The 23,695-nt window shown below is 37.3% G+C and overlaps 2 long non-coding RNA genes across 2 annotated transcripts in view; both read right to left on the reverse strand.

Annotated features, from left to right (window-relative positions):
- Window positions 1-23,695, reverse strand: part of LOC143597353 (uncharacterized) — a 135,451-nt gene that overhangs the window by 38,330 nt on the left and 73,426 nt on the right. The window lies entirely within an intron of this gene.
- On the reverse strand, window positions 2,119-23,180 carry LOC143597347 (uncharacterized). The gene is made up of 4 exons (XR_013146888.1): window positions 23,031-23,180; window positions 22,607-22,661; window positions 2,702-2,766; window positions 2,119-2,262 (listed from the first exon to the last, which is right to left on the reverse strand). It is a non-coding gene; the product is annotated as an uncharacterized LOC143597347 (long non-coding RNA).

Raw genomic sequence — 23,695 nt, forward strand, 5'->3', positions numbered from 1 at the left:
TCTGATAAATCTTAATGAGGATTCTACTTGCTACATGGATTCAGGTATAGATGAGGTGCAATTATTAGAAAAAATCAAATTAATAATTTGGGACGAAGCTCAAATGCACCACAAACATGGCTTTCAAGCACTTGACAGGCCTTTAAAAGATGTTTTATCTTCTAATTTGCTATTTGGAGGAAAAGTTGTTGTATTTGGAGGAGACTTTCGACAAATTCTACCTGTAGTTCAAAAGGGCACTAGACAAGACATCGTAAACGCCTCTCTATGTTCTTCTTACATTTGAAGTGAATGCAATGTCTTGAGATTAACAAAAAACCTAAGGTTAACTATAGGTACGCCGTCATCTTATGTTGAGTAAACCAGATTATTTGCTAAATGGATTTTAGATATAGGTGAAGATACTATTGGCAGTCCTAATGATGGTGTTGCAACGATAGATATACCTTGCGATCTACTTATAAAAGATTCAGTTCTATATCAAAACTTTTTGGCTTTGTATATCCTGATATTCTATAGAATTATGAAAACCAACATTACTTTCATGATAGAGCAATACTTGCACCAACAAACGAAATTGTTGATGAGATTAATGATAGTTTGCTCAAGTTTTTTCCATGTGATGAAGTCGTGTACTTAAGTTCAGATACCATATGCAGTTCAGAATATATCAATGACACTGTTGATACAACTTTATACTCTATAGAACTGCTTAATGGTCTAAGAATATCCGGACTACCAAACCACAAACTGGTGCTAAAAGTTGGTGTTCCTGTTATGCTCCTTAGAAACCTTAACTAGAAAGAAGGCTTATGTAGCGGTACTCGACTATATATTATTTCTTTAGGTACTCATGTAGTTGATGCCAAAATTATTTATGGAACTAATACTGGTCATAGAGTTTTGATTCATAGATCGCCACTGACTCCATCAGACAACAAAATAGCCTACAAATTTCAAAGATGACAATTTCCCCTTTCATTATGTTTCGGCGATGACGATAAACAAAAGCCAAGGCCAATCGTTATCAAGGGTAGGTTTGTACTTAAAAGAACCCGTGTTCTCACATGGACAACTATACGTCGCCTTGTCAAGATTTACAAGCAGGTGTGGGCTAAAGATTCTGATTCTTGATAAACAAGATAATCTGACCAATACAACAACAAATGTTGTGTACAGGGAAATTTATTGTTATTTATAAAATACTTGTGTAATGTTTTTTTTTTGTAATTCTTGTAATTTTAATGTAATTTATAATTGTATTAACAATATATGACAACTGTGTTATTGTATTTTGCTTAATGTTTAAATATTAAAATTTTTATTAATTGCCCGTGTAATACACGGGTCTCAAACTAGTAATATATATAATGATATTGAAATTGAAATGAATCTAGTAATAACAACGACATGTATATTGCATATAATCGAATGGTGTTTTACAATCTAGAAACGGATATATTTATAAGTATAGCAGGTACTATTCAAATGCACGTCGTTTCATTAAGAAGGTTACACAACCGTCAGACGCCCTTTGTGTTTTGCTATATTCTGTTTCTAAACACGGTTTCATACTTACAATACATATGGGCTTTATATTACTACATATCTTAACCCCCAATAATAAAAAAAATATTACATAATATAATGTATCTTATAAACATAAATAAGCAAGCTAATGATGGCCCAGCCTTTTAATTCGACTAATGGGATAATATCGACCCCTTAATCTATTGAAAGCTGGTAATCTTGGTTCTTCAATCAACAGCAGTGGGTTCTTCTTCCTCTTTGAAGTAGCGTTCAAAGTCTTCAAATTTATCCAAGTGTTTCAAAGCATCCAATTTGTATTCATTATCTTCTTGACCAGAAACAGGCGTATTATTATTATGAGGAACAAGGGACAAAAGAGCTACTGAGTTCGATAAATTTGGTTATGAATAATTATAGTATATCAACAATTTTATTTGATCATACATACCAAAGTACTAGTTTCTTGAGAGTCCCCAAGTGTACGCATAATTTTTTTTGTTGGATAGCTCTTTGACATTATAAATTTTGTAATTTCGACCACAGAGCGTAATTTCTTGGTCGATGATTCATGCCTGTAAAACTGTGAAGGGATATTGTATATGTGTTATGTCCATCACTTAATATTAAGAGAGTGTTCAGGTGGTTATGTAAAATTTTGTATTATAAAAGAACCTTATCAATTTTGCCATTCTTTCTTGACCTTTGCTCTTCTATCCATCCTTCCAGCAGTTTCTACACTTACAAAAGATAAAGGATTGGAGCTAGAAAAAGAAATGGGTAGTACAATTCTAACCATTACGGTTTTCAAAACGGCACTGTAAATATCTACGTTTAAGTAATGGCTACGATCCGACCCGGTGCACGAGGGTACCGAATTCCCCGTGTCCGCAAATGAACGTAACTCAAGTAAAGAAACTTTTTACTAATATGATTTAGTAATATATACCGAAACCGGAGATCATTAACTTTCAAAGATTAAGTTCTTCATTAAACTGAATAAAAAGGCTTTAACTTTGTTATAAAAATAGATTCTGTTTCTGGAACACAGTTATCCCATCAAACACTAATTATACCGTTGTTGTAAACTTGGCCAATTTGTTTATATATAATAATGATGGCGAAATGATATTTACGTAATCAAGTCAGACTGAAAAAGTTCAAGATTGATCACCTCATCCAAGGATTCAGTGTCCGTATGCCCCTGCTCAGAAAGGCGGATTTTCTTGCTAGAAGTACCTACCAAGATGGATTCCTTTAAAGTTCTCTGTTTCCTCTTTGATAGGGTTGATGATAACTGAGTTTGAAAAATAGCGATAAATAGCGATTAGTGCTACACTCGCTCAAATCACCCTACATTTTGGGGAGTTGAACTCATGCCTTAGATAGCATTGCCACAGAGGTCATGCATCCAAGACGATAAGTTTTTACGCTTACCATTGGTATGGTTGGTAGGCTAAATGAGATTGGGTCAGCCTCATTAACATTCACATCATCAGTAGCTACATTTATTTCTTTTACGTCGCCCTACATTTTGAGGGTTTTGAACAACATATCATGGAAACATTAAATAATGCAACTATATATCTAATTAAGAAGAGTACAATGAAAATATGTATATGATAACAACATAAATATTTAGCATAAAAAGTAAAGTTTATTCGGATAATGGATATGATTGCTGTATAATTACACATAATGCTTACATTAGATTGTTTGGCAGCGGAATTGGTCTGCTTCTCATTAAAACCGTCGAGACAGGGAATGTTGGTTTCTTTTGCATTGCACTTCACTGGTTCCAAAGTGGTTAAACATGGCAAAATTACACCTAGCTGAGAGCAAGAGAACATTTTTATGAGACATTTTAAATTGTCTAACACAACATACACACTCACACATAGAGAAATTCGAAAAGAGGATAAATATACAAAAATAAAATTTTTAGATCACCATTTTCGTTTTCCGTTGGTTTGCAAACTCGTAGGATTATCATATAAGGAACATCAAGAATGTTTTAGGTTATTCAGGTTAGTGTGTTCAGTAAAAAGAACGCATGATTAACAGATTAGTTAATCATAATTGAAATAGGACACAACTAGTTAGACTATTTGGGGAATTTTGTGTTGTTTTAATTTTGTTAATTTTTTGTTTTGTTTATTATATTTCAGAAACTGTTTTACAATAAATTTATGAGGAAATAGAATACGATCAACCAAAAAATATTTTGTGTTTTGAGACTTTGTGTTTAGTCCAATATTTTAAAAAGCAAAGTGAAAAAATCTAAAAGGTTCATAGACTGAGTCTATGAACACAGTCTTTGAGCCTTATGTTGTTCTTGGACTTGATCGAAAGTCTCTGGAGATATAATAATAAAAACCCAGGTTGATACAGTAATTTAAGAAAAAAAAATGTAACCGCTATGAATTTAAATCATAATATCATAATATATCGGTATATATGAGCACTACCTGGCCAGTACCCACAAATAAAAAATACACACATTCAAATGTTAAGGTTTTAAACACACAAACCAGATACAATCCCATAAGTGGTCCAATTGTCTTGGTTGCCGCACTCCAATAAACAAAGACTCCATGTTTGGTGGTTTAACGTGATACCATCCAGTTCGTTTAAAATGGACTGTTCGGGCGGGTGAATCATCTTAGGGCTGAGCTTACTCTGTTGGGCTTTGTCTGAATCATAGCCGTCTAGAGGTGCGCCGGTGTACGGGACGTAGTTTAGAGGAGCTGCAACTATCAGAACTTGATCAGCCCAATTCTAAAATCTGAAATCATAATTACGGTTCACAAGCAAAAATCAAACTATGCAAAACATGTGAAACTTGATATAAATTAAAGAAAAGAATGGAGATATTGCAAAAGGTATGTGATCGGTATCAGTGGCGGATCCAGGATTTTTTTTCAGGTGGTGCACTACTTTTAGATGCTTCGATATCATAGAGTCGGGCATAAAAAATCTGAGTCGGTTTGAGGTTCGGGTCGGTTCGATGGTTCGAGCAAAAGTTCATTACATAATATACATACGATAAACTAAGAAACTAACAAATTAAAACTAAATTTAACAAATAACTTAACAATTAGGTAATTAGCAATCAAGAACAATTAACAAGAAGTCAAGAATAATTGTGCACTACTTTTAGATGCTTCGATATCATAGAGTCGGGCATAAAAAATCTGAGTCGGTTTGAGGTTCGGGTCGGTTCGATGGTTCGAGCAAAAGTTCATTACATAATATACATACGATAAACTAAGAAACTAACAAATTAAAACTAAATTTAACAAATAACTTAACAATTAGGTAATTAGCAATCAAGAACAATTAACAAGAAGTCAAGAACAATTGACATATAACAAATGAATGTAAACTTACCTTCAAAGTGGGAGGATTCGAGAAATCGAGCTTCAAGGAAGAGTAGAAGGGCGGAGGTGTGTGGCAGTGTGGTCGGTCGGAAGGCTCGGAAAAGTAGCGGGCAGCAGCGTTGCGGTGGTGGTCGGAGAAGGAGGGTGATCCGTTTATAAAACCCTAATTGTTAATTGAAAAGGAGATAGGCAGCCTGCAACTTGAGTTTGTAAAGGAGATACAGTCGTTTTTGTCTTCTATTAGTTTATTATAAAACCCTAATTAATAATAAAGCTGAGTTAGCACAAAAAAAAAATTCAAAAAAACCACCATAACACGGAGTTGAACCCGTGACCATCAGGTTACAAAACCAACAAACTACCGGTTGGACAAGAGCTTGAAATATTAATAAGGTGGTTCATTCCTAATTTATAAGATGGTTCCTATGATATTTTCTATATATAAATACACTATTATTTCGAAACTCGGGTGGTTCCGCGGAACCACCCATCTACTATATAAATCCGCCCCTGATCGGTATTTTAATAATTCATAAAATATCGTTTTTCGAAGAATCCATGTGGGGACGATGTTACTCGTCTTAATATAAGTGCTTAAGACCGATAACTCACCTGTTTTTTTATTAAGCAACAACATCTACATCAGTATACAATTAAACATTTATTAAGTCATGGCATCTTCATCAATTATGGATTGTAAAAAGCACATCAAATTGTAGTGTGTTTGTCATAATTATGTTCCCTTCATTTCTTTTGCTATTAAAAAGCACAAAAAAGACACTTGTAAGTCGATTTCCTAGAGGCTTCACCCCTCATACCCAGCGTTCATTTTACATATACATATATGTTCTTATGCAAGATTATATTTCTTTATCGTTTCATGGATTTGAATTGTATTTTTATCGATTTACTTAAATCTCATACTTGAATAATAAACCTTAGACACCGTGACACAAACAAAATATACCAATCTGAGTCGCAATTAGCAAAACTTGAAACTATCATGTGTTTGCCTTAACGTGGATTAATTAATTCCATACTCATGAAAATAAAAATGTGTAGAAAAATACATGGTAGAAGAAGAGAAACGAAGGGAAGCAACATATTACCCCTTTGCTGAGGTGGGATTGAACAAATACTCTTTAAATTGACCAGTGATTTCCTAACGTTGCTACTTCTCCTAATTTCGGCCTCGTCCACTATTTGTGTATGCTTCTGAACCATTATATGTTCTTTAGAGCATAAACTCTTTCATGTTCACTACATCATTTCACCGATATAAATAAATACATAAAGAAAGAGAGAAATAAGTAAATCAAATAGGATCTACAAAGACCTAATAATATAACAATAATAAGAAAAACTTTTGAAACAAAATTTTAACACCTAATGATATAATATTAAATAATTGAAACAAAATTCTAACACCTAATGATATAATAATAAAAAAATAAACATTATTAGGTAATAAAGAGTAAGATTACCTCTTTTGAGAGAGTCGAGATATTGAAAAGGATATGACAAAGATGTAGAAACTAAGCGGACAAGGCGACCTTTATATAAGATTGTGGAAAACCAAAGTTTTTTACGTTAAACGATGTGGGATGGGTCTGCTATTTAAGATTGAGGAAAGGCAAAACTTTTATTTGTTAAGCGATATGGGATGGGTATATTACTAGCAATCAAACAATATAATCCAACTATTAGCCATCAACACTTTTAATAATAAAATTCTAAATTTTACTTAGACAATGAAATTAGAAAGTCATAATGCAATATCTATTCATCTTAATAAACTACCTATAGAAAACAAAAGTTACTAACGGAGCCACAACTTATTTTGAACCCACTCAAGGAAATGCTACTTTTGTGACATACGAAAGAATTCTCTATCTGTAGCCGAATATAAGCAAGAGTTTTAATGTTGCCAATGAACATCGGCTTCGTTAAGAAAATTCAATATTTATGAAGCAATCCACTTGAATTAAATACCATGTAAGAAATATTGAAAATATATAAGACACTATATCTCAAGTAAAGACTGCGTTATAGAATTTTGAATCACCCGAAAGAGAAAGCAAATTATGCCACCTGCAATATTCCTCTAACATACAATTCACAATAAATCACCATATTTAAACAAGAATCATAAAAACTTTTGTAAACTAAAGCGAAGAACTATAATTTCTGATATATAAAACTGTAATAAATACAAAAGCAAAATTGGAGTTCCTCATCTAATCCTTTAAAAAAAAAACGAAATAAAGTAAACATTTATTTTTAAGAGGCTGAGCACTGGAATAGATGTTGTGCTGTAATAAAAAATAAGTATTTATAAGACTTAAATACCTATAACTAGTAGATGTAAGTAAGGTTGTCTCCACAATGTATTAGTGGAAAGTGCAAGTCAAACTCTTTGTTTATTAATTAACTAAGCGAGGGTGGACGAACGATGTCAATCAGTTTAAAGATTGCTTGGTTTGATGAAATCACAATTACTTTTAGTTGTAAAACAATATTGGATTATGCAATAAATTGAACAACTAAAAAATCTATCAATTGGATAAACACATAGACATGAATCGTCAGTTAATATTAATAAGAAATTAGTAGTCACGGTAGTGGTCATGCTGATGCACGATACCTAATCCGAATATATGGGATAACTGTCTACCTAATTACCGGTTCGTTATTATAAAACCCACATAAATCAATGATTAAAGACAAACGGCGCAATAACTATAAGAAATTAATCCTAAATGTTGATGAGCACAAATCAATCACTTGATGATAGACGAGTATTCTAGAAAAATAACCAATTAATCAATCAAAACAAACCAAAAGCATAATTAATCAAATAAATAATCAAAAGTCAATCCAATTCTAGCGAAGAATCACATATGCATTCACTTCAAGCACAAGCCCTACACCTAAATTGGTCACAAGTTGTTTAGCTTTACCTCAGCAGCCTTACCTCAGCATTGTGATTATTTAAAGGCAACAAGATAATTCAAATGCAAAATTCAAAACAAGTCTTGATTTAGTTCTTCTAACATAAATATCTTTATTCCTTCACCAACCATGAAATCAAATCAATCTAAAACCTGCATATCGGTATAAAATAAAGATAGATTTGTCAACACAAGGTTGAGTGAGTAAAACACTAGTTAATTAAATATAATATAAAAAGAGCAAAACTATCCTTATGAGATATACAATCAAGCCATTGAGCAATTAATGGGTGTCGGTAAAACCATCGCCTTGCGAAGTGGGCTTTGGCTACAACGACAGTCATATGCTCATACTAATAATGTGTCTAAAATGGACCTCTCCGAATGCGTTGTCACACCCCGACCAAAGGCGACGAAACATGCCGGGGTGCAACGGATTGCCCATGACCACATGACACTATTAAAGTGACAATATTTAAACAACACATTAATATCATTCAATCACCAAAAGTACACATCTTGTTCATACAAATAACACCAAATATAAGACTTTAATTGTTCATACTTCTAATAACCCAAACGGTCTTAAATACGATAGCATCTTCGATGATGGCCCTGATACCGGTGCCCTACATTTGGTGTTGGATTTTCTCATAAACGCAGTTCTAATTATCAGAGTCAATTGAAAACTTTCGCGGAACATAATAACTTCAACCATAATATATTACATAACATCCAAATCTCGTTTTATCAAACATTCATACTCATTTAAAAAAAATAAAACATAGTCTTCAACACATCATAACATTTCCTTGAGATACCAGTATCTTCAATTCCATGTCATGTGTCCTCATCAAGTGAACTGCCTCATTCTACTCACCTGCGTGCATACTAAAAGTCAGCTATGCCGAGTGAGTTCTAGTTAGTCAGGTAACATACAATACTTTCACCTACTTATACATACGCATCCGAAGATACATATTATATACTTAACCTGGTCATCTTTCTTTCATACACATATAAGTATATACATTCTTGCTTTCATTCCTTCTTTTATCCTTTCTTTTCATACCTTACATCTATCAATACTTTACATACTTATACGTTTTAAAGAGCATTACACCCTACCGCCTCGAGTAATATTAGGGCTCGGTCCCTTTTTCTGCCTTGAGTATTATTAGGACTCAGTCCCTTTCTACCTTGAGTATTATTAGGGCTCAGTCCCTTTCTGCCTTGAGTATTATTAGGGCTCAATCCCTTTCTGCCTTGAGTATTATTAGGGCTCAGTCCCTTTCCTCTGTACCTGGCTACCACTTACATTCATTGATAACATACATACATATCATTCATACATTATACATAACATTCATGTCCATAGGTGTAACTTGACAGTACATGCAATATCCGAAGATTGTTCACGTATCGACAAGCAATCATCTATACTTTTTACATAATCACATAAGCATACACTTATCAGTTAGGATAAGTGTATTCACAATTCCCATCGAGTATGCACACAGCTCCGAAAACATAACAAGGAATGGGGCTAGAAACTCACCTGAATGCGGTTACGTTCACCGTTTATGGTTATTCCTTTCTTGAGCTGTGCACGGCTAACTGTATAATGATTACATGTATTAATTAACTATTACTACTCATATCGTATTTCTATCTTTATATAACCCACAACGAACAGGGTCGGGGGCAGCGCCCCTGGCAGCGAGGTTCTAGGAGCGTCAGCCCCTAGCAGGTCCAAGGGGCAGAGCCCCTGGCTGGAGATAAGCTGCCAGGTCAGCTTGGAAAATTTTTATTTTCATTAACTGTCTTAACACATTTTCCATTAGGATTTTAATTTATTTTCTAATTCGCAAACCTATAAAGTTAGAGGATTTCTTTGTAGTTAAACAATTCTTTTTCTAAGTCCAGGGACTATTCTGTCATTAAGTTAAACTTCTAGTTCGTTACTTGGTCCTAACGAATTAGTTCTTGTAACGAATTGTACCTTATGATGAACTGGTTCTTTTAACGAATTGAACCTTATAACGAACTGGACCCTTAACGAATCAGTCCATAGCGAACCAGTCCATGTAACGAATCATTCCATCTAATTCGTTATCTCTTATGACGAATGACTTTAAAAATCAAGGGTAATTCGTTATCTTTTTCCCTTAACGAATTGGATATGAACTAGATCTAGTTCGTTAAACCTCTGCTAACGAATTACTTGTTAATTTGTTAGTTTTCCATAACGAACATTCGCCGGAAAAACGAGATCTTACTCGTTTTTCCACCGTTTTCACCGTTTTTCATCCTGTTCTATCCAGATCTGAGGTAGGGTGATCCCTAAGCTCATCTTAGGTTCGTTTTATACCCGATTCCACCCGGATCTCATGACTTAAACGGTTTAACGGTGTCGGCTCGTCATTTCGCGACCATATCTAGCGGGTTTAAGCTCATACAACATCATACTATTATTACCTCGGGTCGGTGTTCGGTTTCCTTCTTGGTTTCGGCTAATATAAGGAGAGAATTAGATATAGAGCTTAAGTGTTTATTTTGGTGGTGTAGGGAATATGTGTGAAATGAATTAAATGGGTGATTTAAGGTTTATATAATTATGGATCATGGGCTTAAGCCCATGGTCTTTCCTTCTTTCATTCTAACATGTCACACCCTCAAAATCCACTAACGGAGTTTTACCGTCAGAGGATGTGAACTAACGGGATCGGAATCATTAGTTATAATCAAACCAAACAAAGTTTCAAAACCATGAAAACGTTTACGAGTAATTAAATGCGGAAGCGTAAAACCATAGAAAACAATGTTACGTCACGCAGGACGACTTAAAACCCAATGATAACAGTTAAAAATAAGTTTGCATAGTTAAAAGTGTTTCAAGCAATGCATGTTCCTAAACCGCGCGCCTGCCTCGGCTACCTGAGAATAACATACTAAAAGTGTCAACACAAAGTTGGTGAGTTCACAGTTTATATAAAATAAAGCGTTTAGCGTTTGCGTTCAGCGTTTTGCGTTACAGCGTTTTGCGTTACCAGATAGTGTTATGTCAATTATATATCTATAGGTATCTAGCCTATAAAACAAGTATCACTAAGTGTTCGACACCGAAGCTGACTGTTTATCATTTGCCTTGCCACCAGGTCATCCAGACCATGGTATGTGTTTAGCCAAGATTACACCCACTCGACCTCCAGTCGAGTTTAGCGTTGGGTGGGGTTTGTCAAACCCAGTAGTCCTACTCAACAATGACTCGCTATTATCCAATATTAAACGGTTCGATGTGAATGAAGGACTTTAGTTATTGCGTTTGCCACTTAGTCTTTACAAGTGATATATAATCTATATTAACAAAATCTTAAATGCGTTTTCGGAGTATGTTATCTCCCCCAAGTGAAAAGCGTTTAAAAAGTTTAAAATGGGAAAGTGAAACTCACTGTTTGCGAAGTATTCCCAAAATAATTCACCAAGATGCGCGTCACAGAAAAACTCTCTCTAGCGTTCTAAAACAACAAAGAGATTTTTCTAAGTGTCGGAATATTATCGAGTCTCTAGACCCGGCACATAATACCTATGCACATAACATGTTTCGTGTTTCGTTTGTGAATCGTGTGTGACTTTAACAAAGGTATTAGAGATACGTTACATGTGTAAGCAATTATTTACGTGTCATGTATTCATAAAGTACATCACTAGCAATTACTCCCCGTAAGGGCAATTTGGTCAACACATAACAATTTGCTAGCAATTATTCCCCATGAGGGCAATTTGGTCAAATCATGACAATCAATTAGCAATTATTCCCCGCAAGGGTAATTTGGTCAAAACATATCAATTATATAGCAAGTATCATGTTTCATGCTTTTTCACAAAATTCAGCAGCTAGTTTCACCGAGATAGAAATCCTACTTGAAAAACTAGTCTATTCCACCGATCATAGTATTACAATTAATTTACCAAAAATCATCACAAAAGCATATGTCTTAGGTTTCCAGAACATATTTTATTATATTTTTATTCCACATAGGTTTCTCACAATCATCAAATCATTACAGCAAACTCATAACAGTAAAATTCACGCGCAAGAGAATGTTATTTGAAATTCCCGTTAAACGAAAAATTCAATAAATGCGAGACCACTTGGGTTAGGTTCCTAACTCAATGAGTCAACTTCCAGAAGTGGAACCAACCCAATTGGTCTCGTAGTTCATGAGATATAACATTTACAAAACAACCTAACAGCTGGTCTAACAGCTCAGCTTTGCACAACGTTTTTGTAAAATCATAAAAGTTAACCTTTACTTGTCCAAAAATTACATGTTTATATTCTTTAGAAACTAGACTCAACCTAGTTTACTGTAGTATCAATAATCTCAACCAATTTTCACATTTACACTTCGTTGCAGTCAATTAAACATCAATAACACAATCTGTCCAGAAACTGTTTGCATCCAAACTCAACATATTAACTATCTATGGACCATCATTCATTCATATAACACTCTAGACTCCATAATCACTAATCATGCACATCAATTATACATTACATACATGATTAGGGTTTTTGTTTGAACTCAAATCAAAGACACAAGCAATTAACATGTAACAATATCCATTCTAGTTATCAAATCATCAACAAATCAACAACAATCATAAGAACTACATACACACATAAAATCGGCCTCTAGGGTTTTCAATTAACCCATTAAACATCAAAATTAAGTATAAAGGATGCATAGGATAATCGTTTATACCTTCCTAGCACCTTAATCTTCAATCAAAGGCTTGAATTCTTGGTTGTATGTGTGTGTATAAGTGGCGGCAGCCAAGGGAGCCAAGGGAGAAGTCCGATCGGGATTGTGGGGGGAAGAAAAGAATGAGTTAGGGTTTATTATTATTATTATTTATAATAATACTATGTTACACTTTGGCCCCTCCACTTCTAAGTATTACTTATCTAGCTTAAACTAACTTGTTTACATCTTGAGTTAGTGTTTATAACGATGTTATCACACAACACATAAGTCTAACACATAATTATCACATAATTACTGTTTTGACGTTTTTTGTTTATCCACCAATCCTTTGCGTCAACTCGTTTGCGTTTCGGTGCAATTCCCGAAAGACTACACATGTAGTAAGTGTTAAGCGTCATTTAAACCCTAGTTTAAATGTAATGAAGTGTGCGTTATAGATTCAATGATCTTAAGTTTGAATTGACGGAGTTGAGTTAACGGAGTTAACCTGAAATTGACGATTGTCACATCATTCCCATGTTAAAGAATTTTCGTCCCGAAAATTTGAGTCAAGTCGTGATGAGTGTCTGAAAAAGTAAGAAAAATTTTCAGTTTGTCATATCATCCCCTAGTAGAAAGAAATTTCGTCCCGAAATTTAATTCGTACCTCCGGTGATTTCTGACGGTTTGCCGGGTTTCGCGGTTTTCTGTGTTTGGTTAGCCCTTCAAAAAGGTGAGGATACTTTTTCATCATTTGTTCCTCGCATTCCCACGTGAACTCCGGTCCACGTCTCGAGTTCCAACGAACCTTAACGATTGGAATTTTGCTATGCTTGAGCGTTTTGGTTTCCCAATCCAAAACCTCGACTGGTTCCTCAATGAAACGTAACTGTTCATCAACTTGCAGTTCCTCCAAAGGGACTACTTGGGTTTCATCAGATAGGCATTTCTTCAAATTGGATACGTGGAATACATTGTGTACGCCACTGAGTTCCGTTGGTAGGTCCATTCGGTACGCCACCGGACCAATGCGCTCAGTTATCCGGTAAGGACCAACATATCGTGGGTTGAGTTTGTTTCGCTTACCAAAGCGAACCACACCTATCCAAGGTGAGACTTTAAGTAACACTTGGTCATTCACTTGAAATTCGAGAGGCTTTCGGCGCTTGTCGGCGTAACTCTTTTGGCGATCTCGTGCTGCTGCCATGCGATTTCGGATTTGTACAATCTTTTATGAAGTTTCGAGTACCAGTTCTGGACCAGTGATTTGGCTGTCACCCACCTCTGCCGAGCAGAGTGGTGATCGACACTTCCGTCCGTACAGCGCTTCAAACGGCGCTGCTTTAATACTTGCGTGGTAGCTGTTATTATACGAAAACTCTACCAAAGGTAAGTGAGGTTCCCAACTTTTTTCGAAATCCAACACGCATGCACGCAACATATCCTCTAGGATCTGAATAGTTCGTTCACTTTGCCCATCCGTCTGAGGATGGTATGCTGTGCTCATATCAAGACGGGTGCCTAGTGCGCTTTGCAGCGACTTCCAAAAGTGCGAAGTGAAACGAGAATCTCGATCAGAAATGATTGAGACAGGCACTCCGTGTCTAGACACCACTTCTTTCATGTAAACACGAGTCAGTCTTTCCATTTTGTCCGATTCCTTAATCGCTAAGAAGTGTGCAGACTTAGTCAACCGGTCAACGATCACCCAGATGGTATCGCATCCCGTCGGTGTCTTTGGTAAACCCGTGATAAAATCCATTGAAATGTGTTCCCATTTCCACATTGGAAGTTCTGGTTGTTGTAGTAGGCCAGATGGTTTCTGGTATTCTACTTAGACTCTGGCACAAGTCAAGCATTTGCTCACGTAGGTGGCAATGTCGGCTTTCATGTTCGGCCACCAGTAAAGTGCCTTTAAGTCATGGTACATTTTATCTGCGCCAGGGTGGATAGAATATCGGGACTTGTGGGCTTCGTCTATCACCAGAGTTCTCAACTCTCCGAACCGTGGAACCCAAATCCTGTTCTCAAAATATCGGACCCCGTCCGATCTGGTTTCAAGTTGCTTGTTCATGCCCCGCATGAGTTCCGATGGAAGATTATCATCTTTCAAAGCTTCGAGTTGCGCATCGCGAATCTGGTCGAGTAAGTTTGCATGAATCGTGAGTTGCAATGCTCGCACTCGTCTGGGTTTATCTGTTTCTTTTCTACTGAGGGTGTCAGCCACTACATTGGCCTTGCCAGGGTGGTACTTGATGGCACAATCATAATCCTTAAGCAGCTCGACCCAACGGCGCTGTCGCATGTTCAGCTCCTTCTGATCGTAGATATGCTGGAGACTCTTATGGTCGGTGTAAATGGTAAACTTGGTACCGTACAAGTAATGCCTCCATATCATAAGGGCAAACACCACAGCTCCGAGTTCCAAATCATGGGTCGTGTAGTTCTTCTCGTGAACCCGTAGTTGTCGAGAGGCATAAGCTATAACCTTCTCGAGTTGCATCAGCACACAACCGAGACCTTGTATTGATGCGTCACAGTGTACCTCGAAATTTTCCGTTCCCTCGGGGAGGGCTAGAATAGGGGCGCTACAGAGTTTGGTTTTCAACAATTGAAAAGCGGATTCTTGCGCGTCACCCCAATTGTACTTTGTGCCTTTGTGAGTCAAAGCGGTGAGGGGTTGAGCAATATTTGAAAATCCCTCGATGAAAAGTCGGTAGTAGCCGGCCAGTCCTAGGAATTGCCGCACCTCAGTCGGAGTCTTAGGTGCTTCCCAGTTTTTGATGGCCTCTACCTTACCGGGATCGACATGGATACCATTCTCGTTGATCACATGTCCTAAAAAGTGAACCTCGCGAAGCCAAAACTCACATTTCGAGAGTTTAGCATACAGTTGTTCCTTCTTCAATAATTCCAGAATTACCCTTAAGTGTTCTTCATGGTCAGTTTCGTTCTTGGAGTAGACGAGAATGTCATCAATGAAAACAATCACAAACTTGTCGAGGTACGCCTTGCATACTCGATTCATGAGATCCATAAATACGGCTGGTGCGTTGGTTAGTCCAAAAGGCATAACCGAAAACTCGTAGTGACCATACCGTGTTCTGAAAGTCGCCTTTGAGATATCTTCTTCGCGCACTCTTAGTTGGTGGTAACCGGATCGCAGATCGATCTTCGAGTAGTAACTCGATCCTTGAAGCTGGTCAAACAAATCATCAATTCGGGGTAAAGGATAACGGTTCTTGACCGTCACCTTGTTCAACTCCCGGTAGTCGATACACATTCGGAAAGTCCCGTCCTTCTTTCGGACAAACAAGACAGGGGCTCCCCATGGCGATGAGCTAGGTCGGATAAAACCCTTATCCAACAAATCTTGCAACTGAGTGGACAGTTCCTGAAGCTCCGCCGGTGCGAGCCGATACAGGGCTCGTGCTATGGGTGCTGCACCGGGTGTCAACTCGATTTGGAATTCGACTTGTCGTATAGGAGGGAGTCTAGGCAAATCCTCCGGGAAACTTCCGGAAAATCCCGCACAATCGGTATATCTTCAATTCGCTTCTCCTCCTCGGGTTTCTCAACAATCTGCGCCAAAATTGTCGGATGACCCTTTCGCAGGTACTTCTGCGCCTTCATGAGGGTAATGAAGCTGGTGGTCATGCCGCTTCTCTCGCCTCAGACCGAAATGATCTCGCCGGAAGGGGTAGTAATGTGGACTATCTTGTCGTGACATATAATCTCCGCTCGGTTCTCGGACAACCAGTCCATGCCGACCACAACATCGAAACTACTAAGCGTAAAAGGAATAAGGTCGATATCAGAGACATGACCTGACAGTTTTAACTTACATCCCACAAGTACATGAGTCGTTACTATAGTCTTACCGTCAGCTAATTCAACAGGAAACTTAGCATCTAACGGAGTTGGAGTTAAGTCTAAGAGTTGGCTAAAGGCTTTCGACACAAAACTCCTATCAGCTCCGGTGTCAAACAATACAGAAGCAAAACAATCGTTCACAGGGAACTTACCAGTCACCACGTACGGATCATTGCGGGCTTGACCCGACCCAATTACAAAAGCTCTTCCCTTGCCATTGTTTCCACCACTACTGCCACTTCCATTACCTCCATTGTTGTCGTTCTGTTTTAGCTTGGGACAATCCTTCCTGAAATGACCTTCCTGCCCACATTCGAAACATCCCTTCGTCGTCATAGGTGGTTTAGGAGCACCCTTTGCCGCAAGGTATCCTCTACATTCCTTCGCCTGGTGACCCATCTTTCCGCATCTCTGACACTTGACACGGTCACACAGGCCTACATGATGATAGTTGCACCTATTGCACTTTGGATATTTCCCAGCATATCCAATCGAACCCTGCCCGCTACCGTTGTTATTGTTGTTGTGACTCTGATTGTTAAAGCTCCGAGTGAATTCGGGCTTACGGTAGTGTTGTTGCTGTGGGAGGTTTGAGGATGAGGATCTGGTGTTGTCAAACTTTCTCTTTCCGCTGCTCGGGTTGCTGTTGCTGCTGTTTTCATTACTCGGGTTGTCACGGGCTTTAGCGGTTGAACCCCTAGGTGGTAGCGCACCTTGGGTCACTACTTGATCCGTCAGTTTGTGAGCTAAACGGATCGCTTGTTGAGTCGTGGCTGGTCTGGAAGACGTCACCATGCCCTGAATTTGCGGTGCTAACCCATCAAGATACATTTCAATCCTCTTACTCGGCGGATCCACCATCCGCGGACACATCACAGCTAACTCGTCAGAACGGGTAGTGTAGGCTTCGATTTCTGAACCCACTATCTTCAACGACCAAAATTCTAACTCCAACTTTGAAATCTCTTCTCTCGGACAGTACTCTTCTCGCATCATGTTTTTGAACTCCTCCCAGTTCATCGCGTTAGCCAGTTCCAATCCAAGGATCTGCACGTTCGAATTCCACCAAGTGAGGGCAGAATCCTCAAGTGTTCCAGCAGCGAATTTGACCCTACTGGTAGGGGGACAATTACACATCTCAAAGGCCGACTCGGCCTTCTCAGCCCAACGCAGGAAGCCTATAGCTCCCTCGGTGCCCTTAAACGAACTGGGCTTGCAGTCAAGGTAATTCTTGAAGGTACACGATCCACTTGGACCTCCAGCTTGATTCTGAACGTGTGCGGCTAAAGCGGCCGTCGCATGGTCGTTCAGCAGAGTTTGGAGTTCAGCTGCAGTCAAGTTGATGTTACCACGTCCGTGTCCAGCGTTTCTTCCAGCCATTTCCTAGAATCACAGTATAAAATGTTAAACATGAATTTTTCTTTCATATACAACACACCATACATGTAATAAAAAGATAGGTAAGAAAGACATAAGAAACAACATCACATCACAACCATATATTAATCTAATTAATAATTCATGATTAAAACCATTGTATTCGCTACAAAGTATTTCCAATCAATCCTTAAAATCATAGAAAATAATAGTTCGGATGGAGACAACCCCTCCATCTAGGTGTCATCATCACTAGATGTCATCATCTGAGGACACCTCTGAGTGTGCCTCCTCCTCAGCCGATTCTTCCTCCGGTTCTTCTTCAGGTTCCTCCTCGGGATCTTCCTCAGGAACTTCCTCAGGCTCCTCTTCGGGATCTTCTTCGGGTTCCTCTTCAGGCTCTGCCTCAGGCTCGGCTTCAGGTTCTGCCTCAGGCTCTGCCTCGGGTTCGGCTGCGTTCTGAGCAATCTGCATTTGTAAGACATCGCAGCGCTCTAAAGCTATCTCGGTTCGGGTCCTTGCTACTTGGAGTTGCTCTTGCAAGTCTATCATCTCGGCTTGCATCTTTCTCATAATCTTCATCTGTTGATCAATAGCCTCTTGCATTTCCTTCATTGCCGCTGCCGCAATCTCCTCCTTAGTATCGGTTCCGTCTTTTAACAGTTCCGGAAACGTTAGCACTCGTATAGCACATGTAACCCACGTCACACTCCAAGCAAGAAACGAGAGCTGCGAGAACTCGCTCTACAGGTTCGGTTATGGGTGGTAAGGTGTTGGGGTAAGCAAGGTGGTTCGGGTGAGGTAACGGGGGAACTTGTTCGCGATAGACCATACGTCTAATCATATTGGGGTACCAATCCCAGCTAACTTCGTTTTCGTACATGCCTTCGGATAAGCGGTACCTCATCGGTGCGGGAGCTTCGAGTTCCGGGACTACGCGGGGTGGCGATCCGGTAGGTAACTGCGGTTCCTTCCCATGAGCATGAGTCATCGGATCAGATGATGATGAGGGTGGCGGCGTCGACATTCCTACAGGTAAGCCGTGTATGCGCGCTCGTATGAGTGAAAGAGGTAAAGAGATAGGATAACAAAGACTACACAAATCTATACAGTGCGTATCATTATAACTAATGGGTCGTCGCGGTTATAGTCTAGTATGCATGCAGCTTCTAGTTCGCTATAACCAATGTCTCTGATACCAATCTGTCACACCCTCAAAATCCACTAACGGAGTTTTACCATTAGAGGGTGTGAACTAACAGGATCGGAATCATTAGTTATAATCAAACCATAAAACAAAGTTTCAAAACCATGAAAACGTTTACGAGTAATTAAACGCGGAAGCGTAAAACCATAGAAAACAATGTTACGTCACGCAGGACGACTTAAAACCCAATGATAACAGTTAAAAATAAGTTTGCATAGTTAAAAGTGTTTCAAGCAATGCATGTTCCTAAACCGCGCGCCCGCCTCGGCTACCTGAGAATAACATACTAAAAGTGTCAACACAAGGTTGGTGAGTTCACAGTTTATATAAAATAAAGCGTTTAGCGTTTGCGTTCAGCGTTTTGCGTTACAGCGTTTTGCGTTACCAGATAGTGTTATGTCAATTATATATCTATAGGTAGCTAGCCTATAAAACAAGTATCACTAAGTGTTCGACACCGAAGCTGACTGTTTATCATTTGCCTTGCCACCAGGTCATCCAGACCATGGTATGTGTTTAGCCAAGATTACACCCACTCGACCTCCAGTCGAGTTTAGCGTTGGGTGGGGTTTGTCAAACCCAGTAGTCCTGCTCAACAATGACTCGCTATTATCCAATATTAAACGGTTCGATGTGAATGAAGGACTTTAGTTATTGCGTTTGCCACTTAGTCTTTACAAGTGATATATAATCTATATTAACAAAATCTTAAATGCGTTTTCGGAGTATGTTATCTCCCCCAAGTGAAAAGCGTTTAAAAAGTTTAAAATGGGAAAGTGAAACTCACTGTTTGCGAAGTATTCCCAAAATAATTCACCAAGATGCGCGTCACAGAAAAACTCTCTCTAGCGTTCTAAAACAACAACGAGATTTTTCTAAGTGTCGGAATATTATCGAGTCTCTAGACCCGGAACATAATACCTATGCACATAACATGTTTCGTGTTTCGTTTGTGAATCGTGCGTGACTTTAACAAAGGTATTTGTGATACGTTACATGTGTAGGCAATTATTTACGTGTCATGTATTCATAAAGTACATCACTAGCAATTACTCCCCGTAAGGGCAATTTGGTCAACACATAACAATTAGACAGAAATCCTACTTGAAAAACTAGTCTATTCCACCAATCATAGTATTACAATTAATTTACCAAAAATCATCAAAAGAGCATATATGTCTTAGGTTTCCAGAACATATTTTATTATATTTTCATTCCACATAGGTTTCTCACAATCATTAAATCATTACAGCAAACTCATAACAGTCAAATTTATGCGCAACAGAATGTTATTTGAAATTCCCGTTAAACGAAAAATCCAATAAATGCGAGACCACTTGGGTTAGGTTCCTAACTCAATGAGTCAACTTACAGAAGTGGAACCAACCCAATTGGTCTCGTAGTTCATGAGATATAACATTTACAAAACAACCTAACAACAGGTCTAACAGCTCAGCTTTGCACAACGTTTTTGTAAAATCATAAAAGTTAACCTTTACTTGTCCAAAAATTACATGTTTATATTATTTAGAAACTAGACTCAACCTAGTTTACTGTAGTATCAATAATCTCAACCAATTTTTGCATTTACACTTCGTTACAGTCAATTAAACATCAATAACACAATCTGTCCAGAAACTGTTTGTATCCAAACTCAACATATTAACTATCTATGGACCATCATTCATTCATATAACACTCTAGACTCCATAATCACTACTCATGCACATCAATTATACATTACATACATGATTAGGGTTTTTGTTTGAACTCAAATCAAAGACACAAGCAATTAACATGTAACAATATCCATTCTAGTTATCAAATCATCAACAAATCAACAACAATCATAAGAACTACATACACACATAAAATCGGCCTCTTGGGTTTCCAATTAAACCATTAAACATCAAAATTAAGTATAAAGGATGCATAGGATAGTCGTTTATACCTTCCTAGCACCTTAATCTTCAATCAAAGGCTTGAATTCTTGGTTGTATGTGTGTGTATAAGTGGCGGCAGCCAAGGGAGCCAAGGGAGAAGTCCGATCGGGATTGTGTGGGGAAGAAAAGAATGAGTTAGGGTTTATTATTATTATTATTATTATTATTATTTATAATAATACTATGTTACACTTTGGCCCCTCCACTTCTAAGTATTACTTATCTAGCTTAAACTAACTTGTTTACATCTTGAGTTAGTGTTTATAATGATGTTATCACACAACACATAAGTCTAACACATAATTATCACATAATTACTGTTTTGACGTTTTTTGTTTATCCACCAATCCTTTGCGTCAACTCGTTTGCGTTTCGGTGCAATTCCCGAAAGACTACACATGTAGTAAGTGTTAAGCGTCATTTAAACCCTAGTTTAAATGTAATGAAGTGTGCGTTATAGATTCAATGATCTTAAGTTTGAATTGACGGAGTTGAGTTAACGGAGTTAACCTGAAATTGACGATTGTCACATAACCCCAGTCAATAACACGTATCCATTTAAGCAACACAAGCCCAACTCATATTCTATTTATCTAAACCGATAACGACCCACTATAAAATAGACAAAATTTATTTTATTATTAATACCAAAAGTAGGATGTTACAAGTCTTCCCTCCTTAAAGAGGTTTCTTCCCCGAAACCTAACTATTACATAAACAAATTCAGGTAAAACTTGCGCATTTCATCCTCTGCTTCCCAAGTAGCATCAGAACCCTTCCGATCATTCCATATCACTTATTGAGGCTCCTTTCTAATCGGTAACAACTGACATACTCGGATAATGAGGCCCTATTCTACTAGCACAAGGCTAAAGTAGTTAGGGGTGCGTATGATCATACTTATTGAGGCTCCAAAACAACATTAAAATAAACACTCATGCACGTAAAGCATATGAAACATATAACACACAATAGAGCAAGTATTCTTAGTATCATACACCCTAGAGCTTGTGGGTTGAGGATAGAGTGCAATAATCATTCTTGTTTTGAATAAGTGTGCATGCTACCCCTAAAGTAAAAAAAGAAACAGGGGGATGAAATGTACTAACGTGAAATAAGTAACTTGAAAGATAGTTTGTGATAAAACGAGGAAGGATAAGTTCAACGGGAAGATCTAGATTAAAAAGGGTCTTGAGTTAGTAGATGGTTTTAAAAGCTTTAAAGTAAAATAACTTGACAAATAAAATAAATCATTAAAGTTTGAGAGTTAAAGTGTAAATACATAAGAATTAAAGTAATGGTACTCCAATCATTAGTTTTTTACTTAACCTTTGTTAAGTAAATATTTGGGTATAATTGCAATATTGCAAAGTTAAATAGATACCTTAACGAGATTTTACGGGTGTTCAGATTTGTCGGTTCAAGTCTTGATAATTGGTCAAGCTCGAAGCCGATATTCCAAAGTATTAAATTTTATGAGATAACTCAATGAAATCAAAGAAGCTTAACCAAGTGTTTAGTTCTATTAAGAAGAACCTTAACGTCCGTAAAGAGAGTGTTTGGTTTTTTCGGTCCAACCTTGTCTTGCTAGAAGTACCTACCAAGATGGATTCCTTTAAAGTTCTCCGTTTCCTCTTAGGGTTTGATGGTACCTGAGTTTGAAAAAAATAGAGATTAGTACTACACAGCAACACTTGCTCGACTCACCTTCAAGAAGAATAGTATGTAGGTGTTGGCCTCATGCGTTAGACAGCATTGCCACATAGTTCACACATCCAAGATGATCAGTTTTTACACTTACCGTTTTTGTGGTTGGAAGACAAAATGAGTTCGGGTTGGCGTTAATAACATCCTCATCATCACTACCCACATTTGCTTCTTTTATCACACACTACATTTACATTATTGTGAACAACATAGGAGAAGAAAACAATTAAAGAATAATGATTAAAACATATTTATTTAATATAAAAATAAAAGTTATTTAAGATGATAGCTTTATAGTTACATCCAATGCTTACGTTAGACTCATAAAGTCTGTCTGCGGAATAGGATCGCTTCTCCACATTAAAATTGGCTGACTCGGTATTCTGATTATTGGTTTCTTTTGCACAGCGGTTCTCAGCTTCCATAGTAGTACTGAAAGATGTCATATTTTCAGCTTGCTGAGAGCAAGAGATAACTCTAAGGAGACATTTTAGGAAATAATTTCATTTTCTTATTAGAAACTCATTAACCAAAAATAAAGATTTTTTTAGGAAAGAATTTCAAATTACTTTTAAATGTATATCACAAAACATAAAAGACAACAAATCCCACTATTTCGGGTTTCAATATCTTTAATTTTAATAAATTAGTTATATTGACATTATTTATATTGGTTTTTTTATATGTTACGTTTTTTAGAAAGCGATGTAGTCTCAAAGAAATACAACATCAAATTTTATTATGGTAATTGGTTATTAAGAATGACGTATCTGTTAATATTCAAAATTTAAAGTTTTGTTTTATCAATGGTTTGAACTATTTTAAATTAATATATTTAATAAAATATGACTTTACTAAAATTATTGGGTCATCAAACTTAACTAAAATTGTCTACGAATTAAGGTGAATATCAAATTTTGAGTTTAAACAGAATTAAATAAAATCGCATAACTACTCTATTAAAAATAAAATCGTTTAC

This window comes from Bidens hawaiensis, unplaced genomic scaffold (genome assembly GCF_021521415.1).
Source record: "Bidens hawaiensis isolate Kalapana, Puna unplaced genomic scaffold, B.hawaiensis_p1.1 tig00001792_1, whole genome shotgun sequence".
NCBI classification, from domain to species: Eukaryota; Viridiplantae; Streptophyta; class Magnoliopsida; order Asterales; family Asteraceae; genus Bidens; species Bidens hawaiensis.